The sequence below is a fragment of the Pseudophryne corroboree genome, chromosome 8 (assembly GCF_028390025.1).
Source record: "Pseudophryne corroboree isolate aPseCor3 chromosome 8, aPseCor3.hap2, whole genome shotgun sequence".
NCBI lineage: Eukaryota > Metazoa > Chordata > Amphibia > Anura > Myobatrachidae > Pseudophryne > Pseudophryne corroboree.
In genome coordinates this window covers 134235152-134251307 of record NC_086451.1, presented here as the reverse complement: position 1 = coordinate 134251307, position 16156 = coordinate 134235152, and the positions used below count along the sequence as shown (strand labels likewise).

General features: G+C 46.3%; 1 long non-coding RNA gene across 3 annotated transcripts; it reads left to right on the top strand.

Annotated features, from left to right (window-relative positions):
* Nucleotides 1-6812: 6812 nt before the first annotated feature.
* LOC134947558 (uncharacterized) lies at nucleotides 6813-15795 on the top strand. 3 transcript variants are annotated; one of them, XR_010182622.1, is made up of 4 exons: nucleotides 6813-6917; nucleotides 7530-7679; nucleotides 7789-7922; nucleotides 15334-15795. It is a non-coding gene; the product is annotated as an uncharacterized LOC134947558 (long non-coding RNA). The 3 variants fall into 3 exon arrangements; XR_010182621.1 differs by having other exon boundaries at nucleotides 7789-7937; XR_010182620.1 differs by lacking the exon at nucleotides 15334-15795 and having other exon boundaries at nucleotides 6814-6917; nucleotides 7789-8030.
* The last annotated feature ends 361 nt before the right edge of the window (nucleotides 15796-16156 follow it).

Sequence of the window (16156 nt, the reverse complement as noted above, 5' to 3'; positions counted from 1 at the left end):
ACGGGAAGGAAGTAGAACAGACAGGGGACACAGACTACCCCAAACTCTTGCAGTCCTCCTGTAAAACATCTCGTAACTCATTACTAATCTATTGGATTTTGATACAGCCTGAAAATGAAGTTACAGTAGTTAAATAACACATCGAACAGTGTTTTGTTTTTACCAAGATTTTTAATTAAATTCGGATTACTGCAACTAAACACAAAGACACAGGTATTAGTGTAAATGGCAGATAATGGAATACAAATGAAGTGACAACCAAAAACCCTCACTGCTGAACTGCACTTTGTATGCTGAACACAATACAAAAAGTGTTATGTAGTAACTGTATTCACAACCCGGACATCTACACTACTTTATTTGAAGAGAACGAACACTACACTTTACAGGGGAAAAAAAATAAGATTTTACTCACCGGTAAATCTATTTCTCGTAGTCCGTAGTGGATGCTGGGAACTCCGAAAGGACCATGGGGAATAGCGGCTCCGCAGGAGACTGGGCACAACTAAAGAAAGCTTTTAGGTCACCTGGTGTGCACTGGCTCCTCCCACTATGACCCTCCTCCAAGCCTCAGTTAGGACACTGTGCCCGGACGAGCTGACATAATAAGGAAGGATTTTGAATCCCGGGTAAGACTCCTACCAGCCACACCAATCACACCGTATAACTCGTGATACTATACCCAGTTTAACAGTATGAAAACAACTGAGCCTCTCAACAGATGGCTCAACAATAACCCTTTAGTTAACAATAACTATGTACAAGTATTGCAGACAATCCGCACTTGGGACGGGCGCCCAGCATCCACTACGGACTACGAGAAATAGATTTACCGGTGAGTAAAATCTTATTTTCTCTGACGTCCTAGTGGATGCTGGGAACTCCGAAAGGACCATGGGGATTATACCAAAGCTCCCAAACGGGCGGGAGAGTGCGGATGACTCTGCAGCACCGAATGAGAGAACTCAAGGTCCTCCTCAGCCAGGGTATCAAATTTGTAGAATTTTGCAAACGTGTTTGCCCCTGACCAAGTAGCAGCTCGGCAAAGTTGTAAAGCCGAGACCCCTCGGGCAGCCGCCCAAGATGAGCCCACCTTCCTTGTGGTATGGGCTTTTACTGATTTAGGATGCGGCAGTCCAGCCGCAGAATGCGCCAGCTGAATTGTGCTACAAATCCAGCGAGCAATAGTCTGCTTAGAAGCAGGAGCACCCAGTTTGTTGGGTGCATACAGGATAAATAGCGAGTCAGTTTTCCTGACTCTAGCCGTCCTGGAAACATAAATTTTCAAGGCGCCTGACTACGTCCAGTAACTTGGAATCCTCCAAGTCCCTAGTAGCCGCAGGCACCACAATAGGTTGGTTCAAGTGAAAAGCTGATACCACCTTAGGGAGAAACTGAGGACGAGTCCTCAATTCCGCCCTATCCATATGGAAAATCAGATAAGGGCTTTTACATGACAAAGCTGCCAATTCTGACACACGCCTGGCTGAAGCCAAGGCCAATAACATGACCACTTTCCACGTGAGATATTTTAGATCCACGGTTTTAAGTGGCTCAAACCAATGTGATTTTAAGAAACTCAACACCACGTTGAGATCCCAAGGTGCCACTGGAGGCACAAACGGGGGCTGAATATGCAGCACTCCTTTCACAAACGTCTGAACTTCAGGTAGTGAAGCTAGTTCTTTCTGGAAGAAAATCGACAGAGCCGAGATCTGTACCTTAATGGAGCCTAATTTCAGGCCCATAGTCACTCCTGCTTGTAGGAAATGCAGAAATCGACCTAGTTGAAATTCCTCTGTTGGGGCCTTTTTGGCCTCACACCAAGCAACATATTTCCGCCATATGCGGTGATAATGCTTTGCAGTTACATCTTTCCTGGCTTTAATCAGCGTAGGAATGACTTCCTCCGGAATGCCCTTTTCCTTCAGGATCCGGCGTTCAACCGCCATGCCGTCAAACGCAGCCGCGGTAAGTCTTGGAACAGACAGGGCCCCTGCTGCAGCAGGTCCTGTCTGAGCGGCAGAGGCCATGGGTCCTCTGAGATCATCTCTTGAAGTTCCGGGTACCACGCTCGTCTTGGCCAATCCGGAACCACGAGTATTGTTCTTACTCCTCGTTTTCTTATTATTCTCAGTACCCTTGGTATGAGAGGCAGAGGAGGGAACACATAAACTGACTGGTACACCCACGGTGTCACTAGAGCGTCCACAGCTATCGCCTGAGGGTCCCTTGACCTGGCGCAATATCTCTCTAGTTTTTGGTTTAGGCGGGACGCCATCATGTCCACCTGTGGCCGTTCCCATCGATTTACAATCAGTGTGAAGACTTCTGGATGAAGTCCCCACTCTCCCGGGTGGAGGTCGTGCCTGCTGAGAAAGTCTGCTTCCCAGTTGTCCACTACCAGAATGAACACTGCTGACAGTGCTAGTACGTGATTTTCCGCCCATCGGAGAATCCTTGTGGCTTCTGCCATTGCCATCCTGCTTCTTGTGCCACCCTGTCGATTTACATGGGCGACTGCCGTGATGTTGTCTGACTGGATCAGTACCGGCTGGTGTAGAAGCAGGGATTTTGCCTGACTTAGGGCATTGTAAATGGCCCTTAGTTCCAGAATATTTATGTGTAGGGAAGTCTCCTGACTCGACCATAGTCCTTGGAAGTTTCTTCCCTGTGTGACTGCCCCCCAGCCTCGAAGGCTGGCATCCGTGGTCACCAGGACCCAGTCCTGTATGCCGAATCTGCGGCCCTCTAGAATATGAGCACTCTGCAGCCACCACAGCAGAGACACCCTGGTTCTTGGAGACAGGGTTATTAGGCGATGCATCTGAAGATGCGATCCGGACCATTGGTCCAACAGGTCCCACTGAAAGATTCTGGCATGGAACCTGCCGAAAGGAATTGCTTCGTAAGAAGCCACCATCTTTCCCAGGACCCGCGTGCAGTGATGCACCGATACCTGTTTTGGTTTCAGGAGGTCTCTGACTAGAGATGACAGCTCCTTGGCTTTCTCCTCCGGGAGAAACACTTTTTTCTGGACTGTATCCAGAATCATACCCAGGAACAGTAGACGTGTCGTTGGAACCAGTTGTGATTTTGGAATATTCAGAATCCAACCGTGCTGGTGTAGCACCTCCTGAGATAGTGCTACTCCCACCAATAACTGCTCCTTGGACCTCGCCTTTATTAGGAGATCGTCCGAGTACTGGATAATTAAAACTCCCTTTCTTCGAAGGAGTATCATCATTTCCGCCATTACCTTGGTAAACACCCTCGGTGCCGTGGAGAGTCCAAACGGCAGTGTCTGGAATTGGTAATGGCAATCCTGTACCACAAATCTGAGGTACTCCTGGTGAGGATAGTAAATGGGGACATGCAGGTAAGCATCCTTGATGTCCAGGGATACCATGTAATCCCCCTCGTCCAGGCTTGCAATAACCGCCCTGAGCGATTCCATCTTGAACTTGAATTTTTTTATGTATGTGTTCAAGGATTTCAAATTTAAAATGGGTCTCACCGAACCGTCCGGTTTCGGTACCACAAACAGTGTGGAATAGTAACCCCGTCCTTGTTGAAGTAGGGGCACCTTGATTATCACCTGCTGGGAATACAGCTTGTGAATTGCCACTAGCACAGCCTCCCTTTCTGAAGGAGTAATCGGCAAGGCAGATTTTAGGAACCGGTGGGGTGGAGACGCCTCGAATTCCAGTTTGTACCCTTGAGATACTATTTGCAGGATCCAGGGATCCACCTGTGAGCGAGCCCACTGATCGCTGAAATTTTTGAGGCGGCCCCCCACCGTACCTGGCTCCGCCTGTCATGCGGCGGACTTGGAAGAAGCGGGGGAGGACTTTTGCTCCTGGGAACCTGCTGTTTGTTGCAGCCTTTTTCCCCTACCTCTGCCTCTGGACAGAAAGGACCCGCCTTTTCCACGCCTGTTTTTCTGAGTCCGAAAGGACTGTACCTGATAAAACGGCACCTTTTTAGGCTGTGAGGGAACATGGGGTAAAAATGCTGACTTCCCAGCAGTTGCTGTGGAAACTAGGTCCGAGAGACCATCCCGAAATAACTCCTCACCCTTATAAGGCAAAACTTCCATGTGCCTTTTTGAATCTGCATCCCCTGTCCACTGGCGAGTCCATAAGCCTCTCCTAGCAGAAATGGACAATGCACTTATTTTAGATGCCAGCCGGCAGATCTCCCTCTGTGCATCTCTCATGTATAAGACTGAGGGGTATATTTACTAAGCTCCCGATTTTGACCGTGATGGCGTTTTTTCTTCTAAGTGGCATCTCGGTCATTTACTAAACAATAATCACGGCAGTGATGAGGGCATTCGTATTTTTTTTCCTGTCCAAGTGCAAAATTACGAATGAATACACCATCGGTCAAATTACGCCTGTTTAGATATGAATCTCGGTCATTTACTAACCATTCGTAATTGTATTTGCTGCCGCGAAAATGCTTTCGCGGCCGCAAAAAATTACGATTCGCATTTTTTTCCTAAAAAAAAAACGCGCCAGCCTTTTGAAACCGCGTTTACATGTGTACTTAATTTTCCATTACTCACACCTGATTTTTTGGGCCTATAAAAGTGTTTCAGGCACATTCTGAACTTCTCTCACTCTGAAATGGCGGCTGTGGTGTGTGGCAATGGTTTTTTGTTGGCTGTGGGATACGTTAGACTGCTCCATGAGGCTTCCAGGAATCAGGACCAGGTAAGTGAACATGGCCAACAGGTTGTCCAGGTACCGCGGAGGCTGCGCCAGCCTCGTTTTTTTAGAGGGCGTTTAAACTTAAATGCATTGTCCGATGATAGGGTCATACAGATGTTCCGCCTAAATAGAAACAACATTTTCCACCTGTATGACCTTGTCAAACTGGGCATAGACCCTGAGACAGCACGCTCTCGCTCTGTCTCAGGCCTACACAAACTCCTGGCTGTGTTACACTTTATGGCTACTGGGAGCTTCCAGGCTGTGGCAGGCGACGTCATTGGGATCTCACAGCCCACCTTTTCAAGATATTTGATGCAGGTGAGTCTAAAAATACATATGCGGTTATGGCTAAGTGTTGCTTGTGTAAGTTGAAACACCACAGTATTGTAGAGAATACCTAACATGACACTCACCTTAGCTTCTTTAATGTCCACTCAGGTTTTGGATGTGTTGGAGCCACACATTAAAGCCTCAATCTGCTTCCCTACTGAGGAGTCGGAGTGGAGTGCTGTCAGGGTAGCTTTCTATGAGCTTGCTGGCATGCCCAATGTGCTGGGGGCCATAGATTGCACACACGTTCAGCTGAGATCACCTAAGGGCCGCCAGTATATATATACTAATAGGCATATGGATCAATCAACTAATGTCCAGGTGGTCTGTGATGCAAATTTAAAAATTATGAGTGTTGTTGCAGGTTACCCTGGTGCCTGCCATGACTCCTTCATCCTCAGTCAGTCATCGCTCTTCGATAAATTTGAGGAGGGACAAATGCCTGATGGCTGGCTGTTGGGTATGTAGAAAATGTTTTGTGTGTCTGTCTTTTAACCACAACCTAGAGTTTGGAGGAGGTGAAAGAATAATCTAACATATGTCCTAATGTTGACTATATCTGTTTTTCAGGTGATGGGGGTTACGGCTGCTACTCTTGGCTCCTTACTCCATTGTCCCAACCTGATTCTCCTGCTGAACACAGTTATAATCATGCACATAAGGCTACGCGGAATGTGATAGAAAGATGTTTTGGGGTGCTGAAGTCACGTTTTCGGTGTCTGGATAAATCTGGTGGCCTTTTGTTGTATAGTCCCTCAAAGGTGACTCGAATTGTGTTCTGCTGCTGTTTTCTCCATAATCTGTGCTTAAGTGAACATCTGGCACATGATGAGGGAGAAAGCAGTCAGCAAGCAGAGGATTTAGAACCATCTGGTGACAGTGTGAGTACAAATGTAGGGAGGCAGGTACGTCAAGAAGTGATCCAGCGATATTTTACAGGTCAGTTTTATTATGCTGTAATTATCCTTCACTAAACACTTTGCTCTACTTTCTATTGTGTGTTTTGTTACTTACTGTTTGTTGTTTATAGTGGTGTGTCCATTGTGCTTAGTTGATGCTAACAAAACATTTACAGTCATTACCCTTGAAAAACATACATACATACATACAGACCAGCTTCATAAAATTTGGAGACGGACACAGGAATGTGTTTTATAGACCAATTTTTGTTTTTATTTTTCAAACAAAAAAGTTATTTTTTTCGCTTGTGTGTGCTGGGTGCTGGCTCACTGGCACGTGCTCTTGAGGAACGCCGAACAGGGGAGGTTACTGGCGTTTGGATAGGGGTCGTGGTCCCCGAGCTGGAGGTGACTTGCTGAGCTCCCATCATAGAAATATTGCTGCTCAAATTATTTAAACTTGCAATCAGCTGAGTGTTAGTAGCAGTGTGGCTGGCTACTATCCTGGATAAGGACTCATTCACCACTTGATTGTGTTGAATGAGCTGAACGAGTGCCTGCTGATGGCGCTGTTGTTCATCTATAATGCGGGTTAAATGTGCATTCATTTGGCTGTTTTCTGCCCTAATTTGCTCCATTGAGGTAGCCATACGCCCTACTTGTACTATCAGTCTGCCCGAGTTGCGACTAATACGCGGTAGATGATGGGGCAGACTGGCAAGGTGTTGTGTATGTTGGGTCAGGCTGGCATTGCTTTGGGCCTGTTGGCTTGTCCAACTGGCCCAGAAATCGTCAGGAATTTGGCTTGGGGGCGGAGCTTGTGCCAGTTGGGGACTGATGGATGGTTGGGGTATATCCTGCAACTGTATTGGCATGCTTGGGTCAACAGCTGTCAGTTGCAGTGTGATGGATGGCTGTTGGTCTGGGCCCTGCTGGTCCACGGCGGACATCAAGTTGTGCTCTGTATGGGGTGGGCAACATGCAATGTTTTATTATTTTAAAATTTGCATGGCTAATGCAACACATTAATTCATTCATAATACTCAATTTTTGAATTATTAACACTTGTTTTTCTCTACTTTAACAAGTTTAAAGCTAGTGTTTAAAATATACCAACACAGGCGCTAACATAGACAGATTTGCATATTCCTCACCTAACTAACTCCCCTCCACACCATTACACTGTTAGATTCCCTCCCCTCACCACAATATAGACTACTTACCTGTATAGTCCAGAGGAGCAGAGCAAGTAAGCCATCTACATACTGGACAGGGGCGATGTGTGAACACTAGAATGGTGTGGTTTTTTTTGGGTCAAAAATTAATTGTAGTCATATTTTTGGAATATGTGAACGTGTGTGTGCTTAATTTTTAATATAATCTGATCTTTTCATACAAATAGGTTGTCGAGACCATCCACTAAGACCTTATATAATTTGATTAAAGCACCTTTAGCAATTTAAGACGTTACATCACATTGCTTGTTGTTAGAAAACATGTAAACTCCAAACCAACTAACAACATATTAAGTGTACTGTGTATATTATTGCTTATGTGTTTAATTTATGTTTTTACTCACCAGATAACTGAGGTGATCTGGGCTCATCACTCTGCGAACTCGCCAATAGTGCCAGTGGTGGCTGGGGTGACACTGCCGAAAGTCTTCGCCTGGGTGGGGATGACGGAGGTGCTGAATCCGACCCAAGACGCCGTGTCTTAGTAGGCCTCCTGGGTAAGTGGCCCAAGCCCTGTGATGGGCGCCTTACAGGAGCTCGGATTCCAGAAGCAGAACCTAGGTGCAAAATTAAGAATTAATATTTTGTACTTCTATGTATTTTCAGAATATGTGACTACAGTGAAGACTTACCTGCAATCCCAGCCTCATCCTGACTTGTCTGAGGCCTGTCTGGGCGGCTGGTCTGTGTGACTGTGGAAAAAGTGACCCCAATGACCCACTGAAAACCATTAATGTACTGTAAGCATCTATTAGGTATTGTTTTTAAAAAATATTTAAGCTTAAGTGCTTCTAGATTCATGATTTTTAGTGGATTATAAAAATGTACTTGATGTGGCACACAATAAATGTATATTAATTTTTTTATTTGCCTCAGATATTGCAGAGATTGAGTAGTTGCAAAAGTTTAAATAATGTAATTTTGGAAAAATAGCCCCGCATTTCACTTAGTTACTAAAATATACCTTTTGCAGATTTAAAAAAAACACACATGTTCAAGCATTATCGCCAAAAATTGAGCAAAAAAAAAAAACTTTATGGAAAAAACACTGCACATGTTTTGGAACCAAATTAAATATAAAATATTGCTTAAACAATGCGAAAAAAAAACATTATAAACACAAACACACCTTAAGGGAGCATAGGCCTGCAATCTGTTTTGGTTAAAAAAATGCATCCTTTACACTTTAAAAATGATATTATCTACATTTTACTGTCATTTTAAGAACAATATTACAAATCAAACTTACCATCCTGCGTGGGTCGGTCCGAATCCCGGACATGAGTAGCAGACACCACTTCGCCAGGAATCAATGCCCGCACAGGCTCCTCCCAGTCCCAATAGCTTACACGTAAAGGTGGCCCACCTCCGGTTCTCCGTGCAGATTTGGACTCTTTGGCCATCTTGGCCTTGACACGCCGCTTAATATCGTAAAATCGCTTGCGGCACGTGTCCTCTGTCCGCCTCACCACACCCTCACTATTCACAGCAAGTATGACTTGCCCCCACAGGGCAGACTTCCTGCGGGAGGACACCCTGGCAGCATCCTGACCAAACAATTGGCGATGGTGCTTCATCAGCTCACGCACCAACGCCATGTTTTCAGCATAGCTGAACTTTATATTCCTGCCAGTCTTGGTAGTGGTGCGTGGCTGCGGAGCCACAACACCATCACTATCACTGGAAAATCCAGCAACAGGCACCCCCTCCTCCTCCTCCTCACTAACCTCCTCCCTCTCACTACCCCCCTCCACCTCACTACCAGCCTCAACCTCACTACCAGCCTCCACCTCACTACCAGCCTCCACCTCACTAACCTCCGCCACCACACTGACCTCTGAGTCGGACATGACAAACAACATAAAACACAGAAAAATGAAAACACAAAACACACTCCTCCACTACTCCTACTACACACCACACAGCCAACACACACGCTCACTCACTCACAAACAATGACAAAAGACTTGAAAAAAAATACAAGGACAAAAAAGTTAACAAACTGGGAAAAAACAATACTACAAAGATCACAAGACTACTAACACACACAGTACAGCACTCAACAATCACCAAACTCCTCTCCAAAACCACCAAAAACTCCACCAAACTCACCAACTCCAAATACACCTTCCTCTCTCCTCTCCACTAGCTAAACCCACGAGGTGCGGAGTGTTTGGGGTGTTTTTATAGTAACATGCACAGACACTCCTCCATCACAAATACAACCAATCACGGCCGCGTGACGTAAACGAAACTTAGAAGTAAAAACGCGGCAGCAAATTCCAAATCACTGCCGTAACAGACTTGTGACGCAGTCGTAAAAAAAACACAACAACGCGTCCGCGAAATAGCAATCGCGGCCGCAATCTACAGCAGAAAAGCACGAATGACATCGACATCGGAAGATACAGAAAATACGAATACGACAGCTTAGTAAATTAGTCGTAATCAATTCAAAAAGTTGCAATTTTACACTGTCGATGTCAGTCGCGATTGAACTTGAACATGATTCTGAAAATTACGAATCTTAGTAAATAAACCCCTGAGTCTTTTATATGCTCTATGGTTAGCAGAATAGTGTCCCTGTCTAGGGTGTCAATATTTTCTGACAGGGAATCTGACCACGCAGCGGCAGCACTGCACATCCATGCTGACGCAATAGCTGGTCTAAGTATAATGCCTGAGTGTGTATATACAGACTTCAGGATTGCCTCCTGCTTTCTATCAGCAGGTTCCTTGAGGGCGGCCGTATCCGGAGACGGTAGTGCCACCTTTTTAGACAAACGTGTGAGCGCTTTATCCACCCTAGGGGGTGTCTCCCAACGTGACCTATCCTCTGGCGGGAAAGGGAACGCCATTAGTAACTTCTTAGAGATTACCAATCTTTTATCAGGGAAAGCCCACGCTTCTTCACACACTTCATTTAATTCTTCTGATGGGGGAAAAACTACGGGTAGTTTTTTCTCCCCAAACATAATACCCTTTTTAGTGGTACCTGGGTTTATATCAGAAATTTGTAACACCTCTTTCATTGCTTCAATCATGCAACGAATGGCCTTAGTGGACATTAGACTAGACTCATCGTCGTCGACACTGGTGTCAGTATCCGTGTCGACATCCGCGTCTGCCACCTGAGGTAGCGGGCGTTTTAGAGCCCCTGATGTCCTTTGAGACGCCTGGACAGGCACGAGCTGAGAAGCCGGCTGTCCCGCATTTGGCATGTCGTCAAATTTTTTGTGTAAGGAGTCGACACGTGCACGCAATTCCTTCCATACGTCCATCCACTCAGGTGTCTGCCCCGCAGGGGGTGACATCCCTTCTATAGGCATCTGCTCCGCCTCCACATCATTATCCTCATCAAACATGTCGACACAGCCGTACCGACACACCGCACACACACAGGGAATGCTCTAACAGAGGACGGGACCCACAAAAGCCCTTTGGGGAGACAGAGTGAGAGTATGCCAGCACACACCAGAGCGCTATATAATGCAGGGACTAACTGAATTATGTCCCCTATAGCTGCTGTTATATATACTGCGCCTAAATTTAGTCCCCCCCCTCTCTTTTTTACCCTTTTCTGTAGTGTAGACTGCAGGGGAGAGCCAGGGAGCTTCCTTCCAGCGGAGCTGTGAGGGAGAAATGGCGCCAGTGTGCTGAAGGAGATAGCTCCGCCCCTTTTTCGCGGACTATTCTCCCGCTTTTTTATGGATTCTGGCAGGGGTAATTATCACATATATAGCCTCTGGGGCTATATATTGTGGTATTTTTGCCAGCCAAGGTGTTTTTATTGCTGCTCAGGGCGCCCCCCCCTAGCGCCCTGCACCCTCAGTGACCGGAGTGTGAAGTGTGTATGAGGAGCAATGGCGCACAGCTGCAGTGCTGTGCGCTACCTTGGTGAAGACTGATGTCTTCTGCCGCCGATTTTCCGGACCTCTTCTTGCTTCTGGCTCTGTAAGGGGGACGGCGGCACGGCTCCGGGACCGAACACCAAGGCCAGTTCCATGCGGTCGATCCCTCTGGAGCTAATGGTGTCCAGTAGCCTAAGAAGCCCAAGCTAGCTGCAAGCAGGTAGGTTCGCTTCTTCTCCCCTTAGTCCCTCGCTGCAGTGAGCCTGTTGCCAGCAGGTCTCACTGTAAAATAAAAAAACTAATTATATACTTTCTTTTTAGAAGCTCAGGAGAGCCTCTAGTGTGCATCCAACCTCGGCCGGGCACAAAATCTAACTGAGGCTTGGAGGAGGGTCATAGTGGGAGGAGCCAGTGCACACCAGGTGACCTAAAAGCTTTCTTTAGTTGTGCCCAGTCTCCTGCGGAGCCGCTATTCCCCATGGTCCTTTCGGAGTTCCCAGCATCCACTAGGACGTCAGAGAAAACACAATACAAATTTGATAGAAAATCTTATTATAATTATAAAGCTGTGCTTGACGTGGTGTAGGCTGCATGGTGGGATTTAGAGGTATAAAGGGCTGATGTAGAGTTAAATGCACGTTGGTGTTGTGGGCCAATCTTGCATGTTTTGGCATTGTGCATGCTTTGGTGCGGAGTGTACACACGTTATCCACAGCTCAGTCACATCTCCACTTGTGGCTTAAGAGGCAGAACTGTAAAGCGGCAATCACAGGCAGGCATAGGCGTGCGCAGCACATTTTATTAGGGGGTGCACCATTGGAGGGGTGTGTCTAGCACCGCCTTTTGGGCGTGTCTAGCACCATCTATTGATGGTCAACGCAATATAAAATATCCACCCTTGTGCCAATCCTAATAAAGCAAATACATTGTCAGATTTTGTGGTGTGCACCAAACAAACACCCCTGATGGCACTCACTGAAATTACACTGCTCCTCCTCAGCCTGGTCTGGCTCCCCCTCTCTTTACCCTGCAGGCTGCAGCAGCTTACTTACAAGTCAGTCACTCATTGACACTGACAGTCGCAGACTAGTACTGCTGCTGCTGGAAAAACGAGTGACGTGTCAATGCTGCTGCCAACCGCCTGCCAGTATTGAGTTTGTCTACCTAAGAGGAACGCTGGCTGCATGCTGCTCCTTATCAGTGGCTGGCGTTGGCATAGAATAGAAGGAGAGAGGTGGGCGTGTGGCGGGTGTGACGGGTGGGCGTGCGAGCAGCATGACATCACCACGTCACATCACGCAGTTTTTGTACATGGAGATGGAGCCGGGAGTTTGAAAGCCGGTTGCAGTGGCACCCTTGATTAACCCAGGCGTCCGGTCAGTAATGCAGTCCTGACAGGGTGCAGCGCAGAGGGGACAGTAATCAGCCTGCTCGGCGATCGCTGCATCAAGCATGTGAGATCAGGGTGCCGGACATTAGGGGGTGCCTGTGCGCACCAGGCACCCCCCCTGCGCACACCTATGCAGGCAGGTGTATTTCAGAGAGAGCATGCTCACCAGAGTTGCGGATGGCTCTTTTGTTCAAGGAATAGGGCTCATGTAAGTGTGCACTGATGACCATGCCTATGAAATCAAAAGAACTCTGCAAAGAAGATCAAAGATAAAAAAACAACAGGAGTGGGTGCTAGTGTACTGGATGTGAGACACTCAATAAAACAACTGCAGACACTTATCACCGACTGCCGCTTCAAACTCTGAGGAGCTGAACCTCAAAACATTGCATATACACAGAAACCAGGAAAAGTATCAAGCAATCAGGAATTTATTACAAATACAATACATAAAGTTCACTAGTCACAATAAACAAAAAAACATATAAAATATATATGGTACATATAAAATCACACTCTCTTTGAGCTGACAAATGGTTTGCAGACCCAATGCTGAATGTCAGTCAATTTGTATCCATTTAGTAACCAGAGAACAGATTTGTATCCGTGTAACGTAGTTCTCCTTTGCTAGTTTGTAATAATTCGTAAGACTCTTTTTCAGAATATTGTGGTCCCACACAGTGATGGAGGATTAATGTAGAATAAATGCAGTTATCAGTTAGTGATTCCTTATGCAGTAATTATTGGCAGAGGGCATCCCATTATAGTGTTGTAGCAGTCAGTATATAACACAAGCTCTGCAATAAGATGACTTGATTACTTACAGATCATCAATAATAGGCAATACTGAAACCGCTTGTTGTAAACCAAGGTCATAAATGTATAATTCCAATTCTGCTTTAATCCACTGACTATCATCGGTCAAATTTGTGGACACGCTTACCCAGCTTCTATTCAAAGTGGTCCGTGCGGTGCATCCTCCTGTTGCTGGCGCTGGTTAGCTAGCACATACGGAGCGGAGACCGGAGCTGACGGAAGCGGTGTGTCCTCCTGTTGCTGGCGCCGGCTAGCCTAGCACATACAGAGCGGAGGCCGGAGCTGACAAAAACTGAGCTGACGGGAGCTTGTAGTCACTGCTGTGGTGGGTCATTTTGCAGGCATCAAAGTATAGCACACTTCTGTGCTTCTTATTAACCCCTATTAATTCTCACCTGTGTGCTGACCTGGGGTGGCCGACCTGTGCCGACATCGTGGGGTCCTGCACCCCGGACCCATACCTAGTATTAGGGACCCCCAGTGACGGAGAAGCCTTGTCGATCGGCCTGGGGGCTTAACCCTATATCTGCAGATATACGCAACTAAGATCTCTGTATTATCTGACTATTATGTAGTAATATTTTTCACTCGGTGTGCATTAGGGAACACATAGTTTTTTCCTACACAGAATTACCCCTCCCTTTTAGCACCTGAGTGACATTACAATCTGATTGAGCAGCTTCCCATTTTGTGCATTGTATTTAGAGAGGCATAAATGGGTCAGCATTAGGAGGGATTGCTGACTCCAGAGAGCCATAGGGGAAGCCAGGGGTATCCCCAGGTAAGCTGGCTCTCAGATGCTGTAGGAGCCATTACCATGTGGCCTTACACTGGGAATTTAACCCAGACATATTTGTAATTATTTATGGGGTGGGTGTGGGGTGCGGTGGCCCCTGTGTCGGTATGGCTGGGCTGCTTCAGGTCGGCACACCCTAACACTTTATTAACACTTATGATTTTCCCTATCACTTTGTATATATTATTTTAATCACACCACTTACATAGCACTTCTGTAACCCCTATTAATTCTCACCTGTGTGCTGACCTGGGGTGGCCGACCTATGCCGACATCGTGGGGTCCTGCACCCCGGACCCATACCTAGTATTAGGGACCCCCAGTGACGGAGAAGCATTGTCGATCGGCCTGGGGGCTTAACCCTATATCTGCAGATATACGCAACTAAGATCTCCGTATTATCTGACTATTATGTAGTAATATTTTTCACTCGGTGTGCATTAGGGAACACATAGTTTTTTCCTACACAGAATTACCCCTCCCTTTTAGCACCTGAGTGACATTACAATCTGATTGAGCAGCTTTCCATTTTGTGCGCTTCCAGGGACTGGCCAGGCAGAGAACAGGTAGTACCCCTAACCCTGCACCCCACTATCCCTAATCCTCTACCTGCTCCCCGCACACACTACTTACATCACCACTCACCCTGAACCCGCTCGCTGCACCCACTACAATAACCCTGAACCTGTTTCCCGCACACACTACCTACACCACCGCTTACCCTGCACCCGCTCGCTGCACACACTACAATAACCCTGATCCTGCTCCCCGCACACACTACCTACACCACTAACCCTGCACACACTAAACTACATTATCCCTAACCCTGCAACCGCTCCCCACACACACACACACACACTACACTGTACCTACTCCCCGCACACAGCATCGACAGCTGTCCGCAAGCTACCCACGGTGTTAAAAAATAAAATTCCCTCCCAAGGGATTTTGCCCGCAAAATACCCCTCAACCATTCTTCTTTTAAATTTGATACTGCGGGTATCTGAAGCACACATACCCATAGTAATCCAAAATTGGTCACAAGGTCTGCATAATTGTTTGCGGGCAAAACCTTGCTGCCAGTTGGACATGGACCTAGGTCAACGCGTTACGAATGTTGCCAGTACATTTGTGTTATTTTTAGGGTTAAGGTTAGGCTAAAATATGCTGGAGCATTCTGATGTCATGTTAAATGTCGACATTTGAACATTGTTGATATTCGGAAAGTCAACTTTTCATACCAAACCCAGTTCTGGACATTGTACAGGGTGTTAATGCTGTCCCTGTTTTCATTACAGAGTCACGATTCCAGGCCAATGACCTGGAAAGCAGGCAGACACTCAGTGCCAGCTTCCAGTGTAGACAGGAAGGAAGTAGAACAGACAGGGGACACAGACTACCCCAAACTCTTGCAGTCCTCCTGTAAAACATCTCGTAACTCATTACTAATCTATTGGATTTTGATACAGCCTGAAAATGAAGTTACAGTAGTTAAATAACACATCGAACAGTGTTTTGTTTTTACCAAGATTTTTAATTAAATTCGGATTACTGCAACTAAACACAAAGACACAGGTATTAGTGTAAATGGCAGATAATGGAATACAAATGAAGTGACAACCAAAAACCCTCACTGCTGAACTGCACTTTGTATGCTGAACACAATACAAAAAGTGTTATGTAGTAACTGTATTCACAACCCGGACATCTACACTACTTTATTTGAAGAGAACCAACACTACACTTTACAGGGGAAAAAAAACACAATACAAATTTGATAGAAAATCTTATTCTAATTATAAATCTGTGCTTGACGTAGTGTAGGCTGCAAGGTGGGATTTAGAGGTATAAAGGGCTGATGTAGAGTTAAATGCACGTTGGTGTTGTGGGCCAATCTTGCATGTTTTGGCATTGTGCATGCTTTGGTGCGGAGTGTACACACGTTATCCACAGCTCAGTCACATCTCCACTTGTGGCTTAAGAGGCAGAACTGTAAAGCGGCAATCACAGGCAGGTGTATTTCAGAGAGAGCATGCTCACCAGAGTTGCGGATGGCTCTTTTGTTCGAGGAATAGGGCTCATGTAAGTGTGCACTGATGACCATGCCTATGAAATCAAAAG